The sequence below is a fragment of the Glandiceps talaboti genome, chromosome 11, assembly GCF_964340395.1.
Source record: "Glandiceps talaboti chromosome 11, keGlaTala1.1, whole genome shotgun sequence".
NCBI lineage: Eukaryota > Metazoa > Hemichordata > Enteropneusta > Spengelidae > Glandiceps > Glandiceps talaboti.
In genome coordinates this window covers 1972636-1986264 of record NC_135559.1, presented here as the reverse complement: position 1 = coordinate 1986264, position 13629 = coordinate 1972636, and the positions used below count along the sequence as shown (strand labels likewise).

The following is a 13629-nucleotide window of genomic DNA, read 5'->3' as shown; positions in this document are numbered from 1 at the left end:
CAATCAAATTGGCGGTTTCAGTTGCTTCACTGTGACTGTCACGTTTATTTGTAGAATAGCATTGGCATTTTTCTGTCAGCTTCAGAAGATTTTGTACCAGCATTGACGACTGTTTTTGAACAAAAGATGTAATATCCCCATTGTACAATATGAAGATGAAATAAGCACAGGTGTAAAGAGCAGCAAGTGGCCAGAAATAGTCAGACACACATTTGTCATCTTGGATACATTCTGTTGAAAACAAACACTCAGAAAATCCTTGTTTGCAACGACCACACAATGTCCCATTTCTGTTAGGTTGACAAGAGTCAAATGATTCACAGGTTCCCTTATCTTTACAACAATACCCAGGATAACACTGAATCATTTCGACTGTAGGACTTCCTTGTTCGTCAGTTTCGTATCCCCAGAATCCAGGCTTGGCTATGGGTTGAACTTCCAAACATTGAGCACCATATGGACAGGGTTTGCACGTGACATTATGGACATTTTGACCTTCCATATAGCCATGGTCTAGTGTGAATTGACCAGGGCTACAGCGTTGACAAGAATAATACCAGCTACTTAGAGTGTCATTCACCACATCTCTGATTGTGAACACGTCTAGCTGTGATCCAACTGGACAATTCACTGATAAACCATTGATATGATACGTTCCGTATGTAAGTAATACAATGTAGTTCACGCGATCAAGCTTGGCAGTGTTCTTGGAATACAGAACACTATTTGTAATATAAACAGTAGATGTGTCTGCATAGATAACATCACCAATCTTAGAAGTTTGGTTTATGGAATCAATAATAGTAACATCATTCATGTGAATGGTGCTATCCTTTACAGAGATTGTACTTCCGTGATCTGGAGCCGCGTTTCCTTGACAGGTGACATTCTGCAGAGAGACTTTAACACCGTACACATCAATGGCGCCACCACTGCCCACTTCAGATGAGAAAACATTGTCAATAAATATTGTGTTATGAATATTCACCGTAGAGTACTCCCCATGGAGGCCAAAACGCTTATGTAGGAACAAAGGTCCATGAACCCCATTCGCAAGATTATTTTGAAAAATGCATTCTGAAAATTCTACGTAAGAATTGTCATTAAATATAAAACCAACAAGAGTGTCATCTACCATATTTTCACTGAATGTTACATTATGAAACCTAAAGGAACTTTTTTCATTACTACTTATATTCACATTGAAAATACTTAATGAGCATACGTTCTCAAAAATGCAGTTACTGAAGAATACATTTGCATTGATAAAGCCATACATACTCATTCCATATACATTTAGAAATTCGATACTCGCAGAAAAAGTTACGTTATCTGCATAGAAATATACAGGACTATAACGGGTTTCAGGTTCAATGTCAATTAGTATATTGAAGTTCAGAAATACATCATTAATTAACACAATAGATGTATTGATGCATGATTGTAGATATACAGAGGAAGGGAAGCTAAGATCAAAATTGCCTGTATATCGAGTTTGCAAAACCGAAAGTGTCATGTATGAACAGTTGGATTTTGGCTTGTCGGCAACAATAGTGTTAATTAAATCCAATGTAATATTTTCAAGGTGTATATGGGCGTCTCGTACCATAAACAGAGATTCGAACTCCGTAATTGTAAGCTGTTTAACGTTTACCACAGTCTCTGATCCATAACTTTGACCATCAACTGTAAAGAGAGCATTCTCGTTGTAGCAGGAAGAGACGATAGAAATATTCCAAACAGCGCCCTCTAGACTTACATTGCCTGAAATTCGAATAGTGTTTTCGCTACATTCTTCGTATGGTGCGTTATTCGGATTTGGTAGGAGTCTAATGACGTCATTGTTCTGGGTTCTGTTTTCCAAACAATATCGTATTGTCCTACACGGTGACATCTCTGACAGTCCACAGTCTGGGTTATCTTCACTCATATAGTCATCTTGTGTATACAGAATTCTACCGGCGCATCCTGGGATGAAACGAATTATGGGTTTTAATGGTTGACACAATTATTGAAAATCTATCGGTTACATTCTGCTCAAACAAATATCTTATGTTTTCTCTAGGACTAAATGAATTTCTCGTAAAACTCATATGTATGAACCAACTTCAGAATGTTGACATGTTTGTCGATGTAAATAGTTTTTTTTTCATAATTACTTGCGTGGAGATCACACATAGCTAACCATAACTTTACTTTCTAGCTATACCATTGTACTTATTAATGTCATTGCATGTTGTCTAATGTTATCTAAAGACAAGGATTCAGTATTTTGCATTTACCGTTTGCATGCAATATAGTGACTGAGGTGAACGGATTCTAGATATACGTACATAGACTTTTCCACCCCCCACCCCCGACAGAAAAGAATGATAGCAACCTCATTCCAGACTGTGATCCGACGATACTGTAGTTATAGTTTACATTAGCGTCATATTGTGTTACTGAAGACTGTCTTTGTTTTCAAAAATAAGATAAAATTACGAATCCGGATTCTTGATTCCGGGGTTTCTATGCTACCACATACCTGTTTAACTACAGACAAGTACTTGTCTGTGGTTTAATGAACCTGTCCTTTATGTTTATCAATACATAAATATTTTTTATTTTTCTACATAAACGCTGTAGAATTGAATTGTGTTTCATTCTTGACGCTCCTTCTAGTACGGGAATAACCATGATGTCATCGTGTCAAAGGTTAAAGGTTAAAGAGCGTATGTCAGCAAAGGAGCAAGATGACCTCTTCATCTCAGGTGAAGGACAACATTTGAATAAGAAAATTGATCAAGTAACCAATACATTGATCTTTGCAGTGTAATCGCATTGACGTGAACGTCTTGGCATTGTATAGACTAACCTACGGTACATACTGTGCCGAAGTATCATAATGAAATGAGAAAACGTTGTGCATGCCTATGTAGCTATTTCTAGGTCTATGAAGTGCAATACATATTTTCACGATCTATCATACTACTGATCTGCTGATCTTTCGTAGTATCTGCTATTTTCGAAAGTGTGATTGCTGCACAAGTTAAATCAGCCATGTAAGAGCGTAGCAACTTTACCTGCGACAAACACACACAATGCGATAGCATGTAGTAAGGTCGACGTCCTCCTTGCCGTCATCTTCCGTTTATAAATGATATAAAGGAACAAGTACACTTATGATTTATCTGTAAATTTGATGACGTCACGATACCAGTCCAGATATACGGTGAAAATGTGCTTCTGACCAACTTCACAGGAACGTACGTACTCTAGCTGATTACTCGTGACCGGAAGTACCTGAAATGAAAGTACTTCCAGCAGAGGCTAACAATTCTGAATGTCGCTAGTTCCGCACATGTAAAGAACAGTATGCTATTGCGACTATTGTAGTTATAGAAAGGAGTCACCTTTGACCCAATTCTAATCACGCATATTGCAACGGGATTTTCCAAATACTGTACTGAGTCATTGTCGGCTCTATTGCTCCGGTAGTTATTCTTAAGTTTCGTGTGTGTGTGTGTGTGTGTGTGTGTGTGTGTGTGTGTGTGTGTGTGTGTGTGTGTGTGTGTGTGTTTAGTACGCTGACATGTATCAGTATTACGTGAGAATGTAAAATGAAAATTACAGATAGCTGTCCATCCATCCATCTCTGTCTGTCTGTCTGTCTGTCTGTCTGTCTGTCTGTCTGTCTGTCTGTCTTACTGACTGACTGACTGACTGACTGACTGACTGACTGCATGTCTGTCTGTCGTTAGAAGTACATTATTAAATGTATCAGCATCAAGTTCAAAAGTTCAAGTCAAGTGGCACAATTTGTAGAGAAATCGAAACGTAATATTGGAATACTAAATCAACACCAAAACATAGGTGTTTACAGATTCATCTGTTGGTTGGGGAAAAATGACAGAAAGTTACCTGCAAATGCCAGTACAAGGCCAATAGCAATTGCAATGGCGACCAAAAGAACACCAATCACTATCCAGCGACCTTTTGTTGATGTGGCAGACTTCATACCAGAACCTTCTAATTCGAAATTCCCTTTACCATTCATTTCTCAACAAACAAACAAACAAACAAACAAACAAACAAACAAACAAACAAACAAACAAACAAACAGAACTCTAGTCAACGACGTCTACTTGGAAAATCGCCTGAATACGATAACGTCAGTGCAGCAGGATCATACTTCTGATCCACGTGACGTCTCGACATTACTGACTGATTACGACTTATGATGTCAAAATTATGAAAGACTTTGGGCAAGTATTGATAATGTAAGTAAACACTTGTAGGTATATCATGTATCATGTATATGTAGGAATGTGTACCTTTGAACGATTATTATATCTAGATAACATTATTCTGTCATGTCATGGTGATTGCTGTGGACGTTAATTTCAGCACGTAAAAATGAAAAACAATTTATATCATAAAGTTGTGGAATTTACATCTGTGATTAAACATATAGACAGTGCGATATCATTAATTCTCCTCGCAGTCTTCTTCGTTTATAAGATGGAACCCGCCTCCATCTATGATTTATCCGTACTTTTGGTGACCTCTCGATACGAATACAGCTTCAGAGGTTGGAACTGTGTGTCTATAATTCGGCGATATCTGACGAAATTAGATGCTTGACGGCAACATACTTGTTAATAGGACATATGCCAGAAACGAAAGTGTCTCATTGAGGTACAGCTGACTATTGTAAATACCACCAGTGTTCCTCTCAATGGCGAGATTTGAAACTTTTGGTGATGAAAAGTTTGAGTAGTTCAACAACCTTTGCATTGGTGATGACCGTTGATATGTATTGCCATATGAAATGACTGTATGTATGTATGTATGTATGTATGTATGTATGTATGTATGTATGTATGTATGTATGTATGTATGTATGTATGTATGTATGTATGTATGTATGGATGGATGGATGGATGGATGGATGGATGGATGGATGGGTGGATGGACGTATGTATGTATGTATGTATGTATGTATGTATGTATGTATGCATGCATGCATGCATGGATGGATGGATGGATGGATGGATGGATGGATGGATGGATGTATGTATGTATGTATGTATGTATGTATGTATGGATGGATGGATGGATGGATGGATGGGTGTGTGTGTGCGTGTACTTGTTGTCTACGGTTAGACAGTATTCTTCTACGTGTTTGAACTTCGATTAAAAAGCTCATACTTGTCATGAGAATGTTATATACAATCAGCATCTATTCTCTTAAGAAATTATATGGAATATAGTATACATAATTTTCCCTCTGGTTGTATGATTAATGTTTTTGGTATATCAGCTGTAAATGAAGCAACTACTTTGCAAGTTATGATATATTAAAATCTCTCATCTATATGAGTACTGCCCTCTACTGTCCAATGTTTTCACTACATTATATAAATCATAGGTAAGTTTGAATACAGTTAAACGTTAACTAGTTTGGTCACGTGATAGACGTCATTTTATGCCAATGATTTCTGAAGCAGACATCGCAGGCTACATATATTTCGATTTGTTTGTGGAGAAATGAACGGTAAAGGAGATTTTGAATTAGAAAAGTCTGGTAGGAAATCTGCTACATCTACAAAATGCCGTTGGATAGTGATTGGTGTTGTTCTTGCAGCCATTGTAATTGCTATAGGCCTTGTACTGGCATTTGCAGGTAAATCTCTGTCATTTTGTTTTCCTAACGAACAGATGAAGCTATATATACTTTGACTTTTTTTGTTCGTGTTATGGTGTTGGCGATGTATTCCAAGCTGTTATGTCTTCTTACATTTCGAATGTCCTATATTTCCATCAGTAGATTGACACTACAGTTAATCATAAATCACAACTTTTATCATAAATTGTGTACCTCTGAGTCAAAGTTCACAATAGAGATCAAGAACCCTTCACTAGCTATGATTGTAGACAGAGATGTACTATTGTGTTGTTGGTTGCATGCCATGCCATCAGTAAAGGATCCAATATATTACGTTGATATTCGAAGTGTCGAGGTAAAAGGCCATGGCCCGATACCCATGTATTGTTATTCACAGTGATCTGAAAGGTCGCCCGAATCAAGCATGCGCGTCTGGGAGTCACATGCTAAGAAAACATAGCCAGTAACTAGGAATGCTGAAATAAAAAGTATTTTCGGTACAGACAATTACATGATTTACGAAAGACTTCATACAAATAAGCAAATGACTTACGTATGGTGGTGATGTGACGTCTTTGTTATTAACAGGAAAAAACACCTCATCCAGAAATATGACAAGACAGACAGACAGACAGACTGTTGTTCATTGTTCTCCCAACATGGTAAATAGGATGGCGACATAGACGTCAACCGCAGCAAGCCATTATCTAAATTGCATCATAGTTGATCAATGTACGAGCGTTTCGGCGGGTCTACTTGTTTTTCTTGAATTCTTTTGCACAACGTGTTTGTCTATTCCTCATTTGTAATACATGAGCGATTCATGCACACTTACTCTAGAAATAGAGGGTTCACCTAGTTTGTACAGTCGCATTTGGAAAGTTCGACTTTTCAAGTTTGATATTTCTTTTTAATTAATCTCGGTAATCTATACATACTAGGTACGATCAAGTGGTTATTTGGACTTATATCAAAATAATTGTCAAATGACATTACCTAATCAATTGACTATATTTCATTGATGGTATCACTCATCCAACTTTGAAGTCGAGGTGAAACCTTTGATAAACTTATTGATCGTTATAACCCTAACCTAACGATTGTCTAGATGAACACATCTCTTCGGTGTTATTTGGACAAGGCCACTTAACAAACATGTTTACTATCATAAATTAATAGAGGCTGAATTAAGTATGAACTAACATGGATGTATTAGGAAGTCTCCCTAATACATCCATGGGAAATAAGCATTTTGATACTAAGGCGAATGGTTATAATTAATGTCATCTGACTCATTTTCAAATTGTTCTGATATCATGCAGATGAAATGATGCGACCATTACTGTCACTTTTGTTCATTTTGAAATTTCGAACCAACGTTCCATCAGATTGATCTTCCGAAAAATCACATCTAATAACTTTTTATATAAACTATTAATGTTCCTTGAAAATAGCATTCCTTGACTAAATATTACAATGTATGGTAAAGGACTACTTTGTTACCATGGTTACCATGGGAAAGAGTGCAATCATTATATATAATTGAGGTACATGTATTACAAACATTGATAAGATAAACTGTGTAGTGGTAAACTTTGATATTTCTATGGTATTATATATATATATATATATATATATATATATATATATATATATATATATATATATATATATATATATATATATATATATATATATTTCCTCTTAATTTCATTCAGTTGACTGGGGAGAAGAGAAAGTCACGTGTCCACCTATCATCGAACCTACGGAAGAAGGTAAAATTACTTTTTTGAGTGTGTAAATGTGTGCTATGGTGTGTCAATCCGTACTTTGCCAAAACGAACCGTGTGGTTATATTGGTCCCGTCCCGCAGGCCTGTAAATTCGAATATATCGCTTGTAAAAAGGTCAGAGTACTTTGTCATATATGCCTCTCAAAACAGGTACGTAAAACATAAGGCACAAAGATATATTTCTGTTGTTATTTAAGCTGTTAATGGAAATAGCAGTTTATAATTCCAAGTGCTTTCACGGGGTGGAAGTGTTCGGTTTTACTCTCATAAAAGTTGAAAATGAATAGTAACCGTTTACTCTATGTATTCAGTTCCAGGACCCACTTGTAGTAAACCGAAGAAGCCCCCTCACATTGTTCTGGTGTTAACAGATGATATGGGTAAGTATATACAACCCAACAATATCGATATAACATTATAGATCAAGCCGTGTTGTACGTATGTAATGCTAATATAACGGACCGTTGACAATTTAAGGAATAAAAGGCCAAAAAAAAGAACATCCACGATTGCGAGTTGATCACTCCGACCGCATTAATTTTTAGGGTGAAATGTATAATTGCTGAAAAAAAATCTAAAAATTAGGTTATAGTTTGTTAATAGTTAAACATGTTTGTCTTCGGAATCCGTGGATTTCACTATATAATTTTTATGTAAATATAACAAATGATTTGCCTTTGTAATGGATTTGTTAAATGTGAAAAAAAATTCTTGTTTCTTTTCATTTTAATTTTTATCATCACTAACGTTATTCCAGGAATGAATGATATTGGTTGGAATAGTGATTTCATACAGACACCAAAGATTGATAACCTCGCAAGAAGAGGAGTTATTCTGAATAATACATACGTGATGCAACGATGTACACCGTAAGTTAATTTACCATAGTTACAGAATCTGAATATAGAGAAAAAGACATGTCTAACCATAGACTGTTAACATGTTGGTGGAGGGTCTATGGTCTAACCAAGAATGATGCCGGATTTCATCTTAATATTCCCACATTAACTTACTTTGCAGTTTGTTTCATACTGCATGTTTGCACAATGCCAATGGTCTGTTTACTTTGCAGTTTGTTTCATACTGCATGTTTGCACAATGCCAATGGTCTGTTTACTTTGCAGTTTGTTTCATACTGCATGTTTGCACAATGCCAATGGTCTGTTTACTTTGCAGTTTGTTTCATACTGCATGTTTGCACAATGCCAATGGTCTGTTTACTTTGCAGTTTGTTTCATACTGCATGTTTGCACAATGCCAATGGTCTGTTTACTTTGCAGTTTGTTTCATATTGCAAAAATTGTGCAGATTGTCTAATTAAAATGAATGGCAAAGTATATTTGTAAAGTATGCGAACAGAAAACCCTACAGAGTGCTATGTCGGTGTCGATAATGGTATACATTAATTAAGGTTTGTGATTATTTACAGATATATATATATATATATATATATATATATATATATATATATATATATATATATATATATATATATATATATATATATATATATATATATATATATAGTAAATAGTATCAAACTCGTAGAATAGAATGCTCGATGCTTGGGTAAGCAGGGCGGGAATAAATAATCAAAGTAGGTTGGTTGGAACTTGAGGTGCTTGGTTGTAACTCCGAGTTTCACGCTCAATGCGTTCATCAGACAACTGATGAACGCATTGAGCGTGAAACTCGGAGTTACAACCAAGCACCTCAAGTTCCAACCAACCTACTTTGATTATATATATATATAGTTTTCCTTCTGTAACAATGTCCAATATGTACCTTCAGGTCCAGGATAGCTTTGCTGACAGGACTCTATCCAATGAGAACAGGATTTCAGGTGAGATGGTTTGATATATGTATTGAATACTTCAATGTATTTGGGTTAACTTGGGCCAAACACTTACACTATGCATGAACAACACGTTTTTTGGTTTTTTAAGTTTTATAGCACTGTTCATCGGTAACACTGTTCATTACTACTAAAGTCATGTTAAAGTAAGATTGATGCAATTTACATACGCACACTTACATTATAGTAACATTATAAAAGTGTGTTCAAGTTACTTTTCTAACGGTATATGTATACCCAGTCTTGTTTCGCTGTCCATTGACTGTATAACAAGTCTTGCTTCGCTGTCCATTGACTGTATATCCAGTCGTGCTTTGCTGTTCACTGACTGCTGTCCATTGACTGTATACCCAGTCGTGCTTCGCTGTCCATTGACTGTATACCCAGTCTTGCTTCGCTGTCAATTGACTGTATTGACTGTATACCCAGTCTTGCTTCGCTGTCCACTGACTGTATACCCAGTCTTGCTTCGCTGTCAATTGACTGTATTGACTGTATACCCAGTCTTGCTTCGCTGTCCACTGACTGTATACCCAGTCTTGCTTCGCTGTCCATTGACTGTATTGACTGTATACCCAGTCTTGCTTCGCTGTCAATTGACTGTATTGACTGTATACCCAGTCTTGCTTCGCTGTCCATTGACTGCTGTCCATTGACTGCATGTATACCCAGTCGTGCTTTGCTGTCCATTGACTGTATACCCAGTCGTGCTTCGCTGTCCATTGACTGTATTGACTGTATACCCAGTCTTGCTTCGCTGTCAATTGACTGTATTGACTGTATACCCAGTCTTGCTTCGCTGTCCACTGACTGTATTGACTGTATACTCAGTCTTGCTTCGCTGTCAATTGACTGTATACCCAGTCTTGCTTCGCTGTCAATTGACTGTATTGACTGTATACCCAGTCTTGCTTCGCTGTCCATTGACGGCTGTCCATTGACTGCATGTATACCCAGTCGTGCTTTGCTGTCCATTGACTGTATACCCAGTCGTGCTTCGCTGTCCATTGACTGTATTGACTGTATACCCAGTCTTGCTTCGCTGTCAATTGACTGTATTGACTGTATACCCAGTCTTGCTTCGCTGTCCATTGACTGTATTGACTGTATACCCAGTCTTGCTTCGCTGTCCATTGACGGCTGTCCATTGACTGCATGTATACCCAGTCGTGCTTTGCTGTCCATTGACTGTATACCCAGTCGTGCTTCGCTGTCCATTGACTGTATTGACTGTATACCCAGTCTTGCTTCGCTGTCAATTGACTGTATTGACTGTATACCCAGTCTTGCTTCGCTGTCCATTGACTGCTGTCCATTGACTGCATGTATACCCAGTCGTGCTTTGCTGTCCATTGACTGTATACCCAGTCGTGCTTCGCTGTCCATTGACTGTATACCCAGTCTTGCTTCGCTGTCCATTGACTGCTGTCCATTGACTGCATGTATACCCAGTCGTGCTTTGCTGTCCACTGACTGCATACCCAGTCTTTCTTCGCTGCCCATTGACTGTATATACTCGGTCTTGCTTCGCTTTCCATTGCCTGCTGTCCATTGACTGCATGTATACCCAGTCTTGCTTCACTGTCCATTGAGTGCATTTATATCGTTTTTATTGTCAGTGTTTGCACTGTGCCAATGGTCTGTTTTAGTAATCCTTTGTTTGTTTGTTTGTTTGTTTGTTTGTTTGTTTGTTTGTTTGTTTGTTTGTTTGTTTGTACAGTCGTAATTACGGATACATGTTGGATTTATCTAAAGTATTAATATTTGAATAGTATTTTCACTCAGATGACGTTCAGGGCTCAATAATTGATTTTCTTAATTTTCTCCATTTTCCAGAATGTCGTTATTGATCCCATGGAGCCGATTTATCTGTCTCCAAATTTTACGTTGTTGTCCGAGAAACTAAAAGAAAATGGTTATTCTAACCACCTTGTTGGCAAGTAAGACATACAGTATTTATATGTTGTTTTACACCTTTGCAGCATATCGCAATGATGAACGTGTGCTAATGTTATATGACAACATCTTGCGTGTAAATATAACTGTATATGCAGTTGTCAAATGAATTGATCTAAAAACAATAAAAGCCAGTCATTAAACCGGAAATAAATGGTTGTCCGTCAGTGACATTGTAACATATTCTTTACCTTGGCCACCCCTTGCCAATCTGCAACCGTAAAAGGATTAAAACGCAAAACATTGTACCTAATATTTTGAGGAGAGCAGATGATAAAATGTAGCAAAATTGGTAAGATGACTGTTAAACCGGCTGTTATAGGTTTCACTGGTTTGTATTGTGGCAGCATTGATCACGTGACCTCTTTATTAGCATGACAGACCAGGAAGCTTGTCTGTATTAGCATATATCATTACGAACCAGGTTAGAAGTTAGAAATAGTTTGTCATCTCTTACCGACATAAAACCACATAGAAAACATAAGGGACTTCACACACACAAAAAAGTTTTAATACACGACTTCTTTCAGGTGGCATTTGGGCGCCTGTGAGTGGGACTATACCCCATTTTGGCGTGGTTTCGATTCGTTCTATGGCTTTTTATCGCCATTTGTTGATTATTACGAACAGACCTTTACTGCAACGTGTAAGTATATCATCGAAAGGTAGATTTGTTCGAATATCAAATGTGTCTTTTCCGATAATATTTTTGTAATCCTTGATTCAGGTGGTACCTATAGTACGTGGTGGAAGCAGAACAACATTTTGTCATAGAAACAATATGAAGACTGTCAATTAAAATCATAATTAATATTGACACATAAATACAATTACTCAAAAGCCAGATAATAATAGGTATTGTCGTAGAGCCAATCGGAATTAGCTTGGTAAGTCATTTAGGGTATTGGTGACAAATTGAAACCAATCAAGATGAGCTTTATAATTGATTTAAGGTATTGCCATACAACCAATCTGGATGAGCCACACGTTTATAGACATTTTCATCCACCAATCATGATCATTATTGCAAGTATTCCTCCCCCATTACGTCGAGACTTCAATAGTAGCATAGAAATATAGCCATAACAGCATCTATGAGATACATCAAGTCTATTGATACAAAAACAATTTCCTTTCATCAACATTTGTAGATACCCATGATGAGAATGAGGTGTCTACAACTGGTCTTGATTTCTTTGACAACACTGGACATGTTACTTACACCAATGGTACATATTTACCAGTGAGTATTAATTTAATGAAATACTTGCTAGCAATACAAACTATTATGTATTAAATGGTCTTGTCGTTTAAGTACTGAGAAAATAAAAAACCACCTCATTATTCTATTTCATAATTCTGACATGCAAATGATAAGAAGTTCGTCAAGGGGAAATTCGTGACCTTGATAATTGTAAACCAAAGTAGTATTTTATTTCCATTTCCATTTCCGACAGAGACAATTCTTGTCTTGTCCCATAGTCCTAGTTACGTCATTGTAATACAACGTTGTAACAACTGTTTAAGTTTTTGTGATTGTAATCTCCAACATAAAAAAAAATTGTAAACTTTACAAACTAGAAGCCCAGTTTAGATGTCTATAACTCAAGTAGTATGGTTTCATGTTTATCGAAATAACTGCATCTTTTAAGTATATATCATACATCATAGCCATGTTTTACTCGTAATACTTATATTAGGTGTCCCATGTATATGTAGGTACCAAGTGCATATTTGATTTTCCTCATTTATATTTCAGTTTTTACTGAACGAAAGAGCCAATAAAGTAATCGAGAATCACAATCCTAATATCCCACTGTTCTTGTATATGGCAACTCCACTACCACATAGTCCTTTGCAGGTAAGAAGAAAGGTCGATAATTTTCGATACTTATAAGCACATCTCTACCTATATGCAATGTATGCATGTATGTATGTATGTATGTATGTATGTATGTATGTATGTATGTATGTATGTATGGATGGATGGATGGATGGATGGTTGGATGGATGGATGGATGGATGTGTGTGTGTGTGTGTGTGTGTGTGTGTACGTACGTCGTACGTACGTACGTACGTACGGATGTATGTATGTAATGTATGTATGTATGTATGTATGTATGTATGTATGTATGTATGTATGTATGTATGTATGTATGTATGTATGTATGTATATTATATAATTTATGTTAGTGTTGAATATTATGGTATATTAAAAGCTCTATGAATAATCTTCTGTACACCAAACCATTTAGCAGTTTATTCGTGTGCATAGTATTTCCTACAAAAACGTATACTTACATATGGTTCATCATTATATATTACTACAGGTTCCAGATGAATATCGAGATCTCTATCCTCAGCTACCAAATCAAA

General features: G+C 36.6%; 1 long non-coding RNA gene across 1 annotated transcript; it reads left to right on the top strand.

Moving 5' to 3' along the window:
- Positions 1-11854: 11854 nt before the first annotated feature.
- On the top strand, positions 11855-13026 carry LOC144442264 (uncharacterized). Its single transcript, XR_013481623.1, has 3 exons — positions 11855-11899; positions 12405-12496; positions 13013-13026. It is a non-coding gene; the product is annotated as an uncharacterized LOC144442264 (long non-coding RNA).
- Positions 13027-13629: the final 603 nt, after the last annotated feature.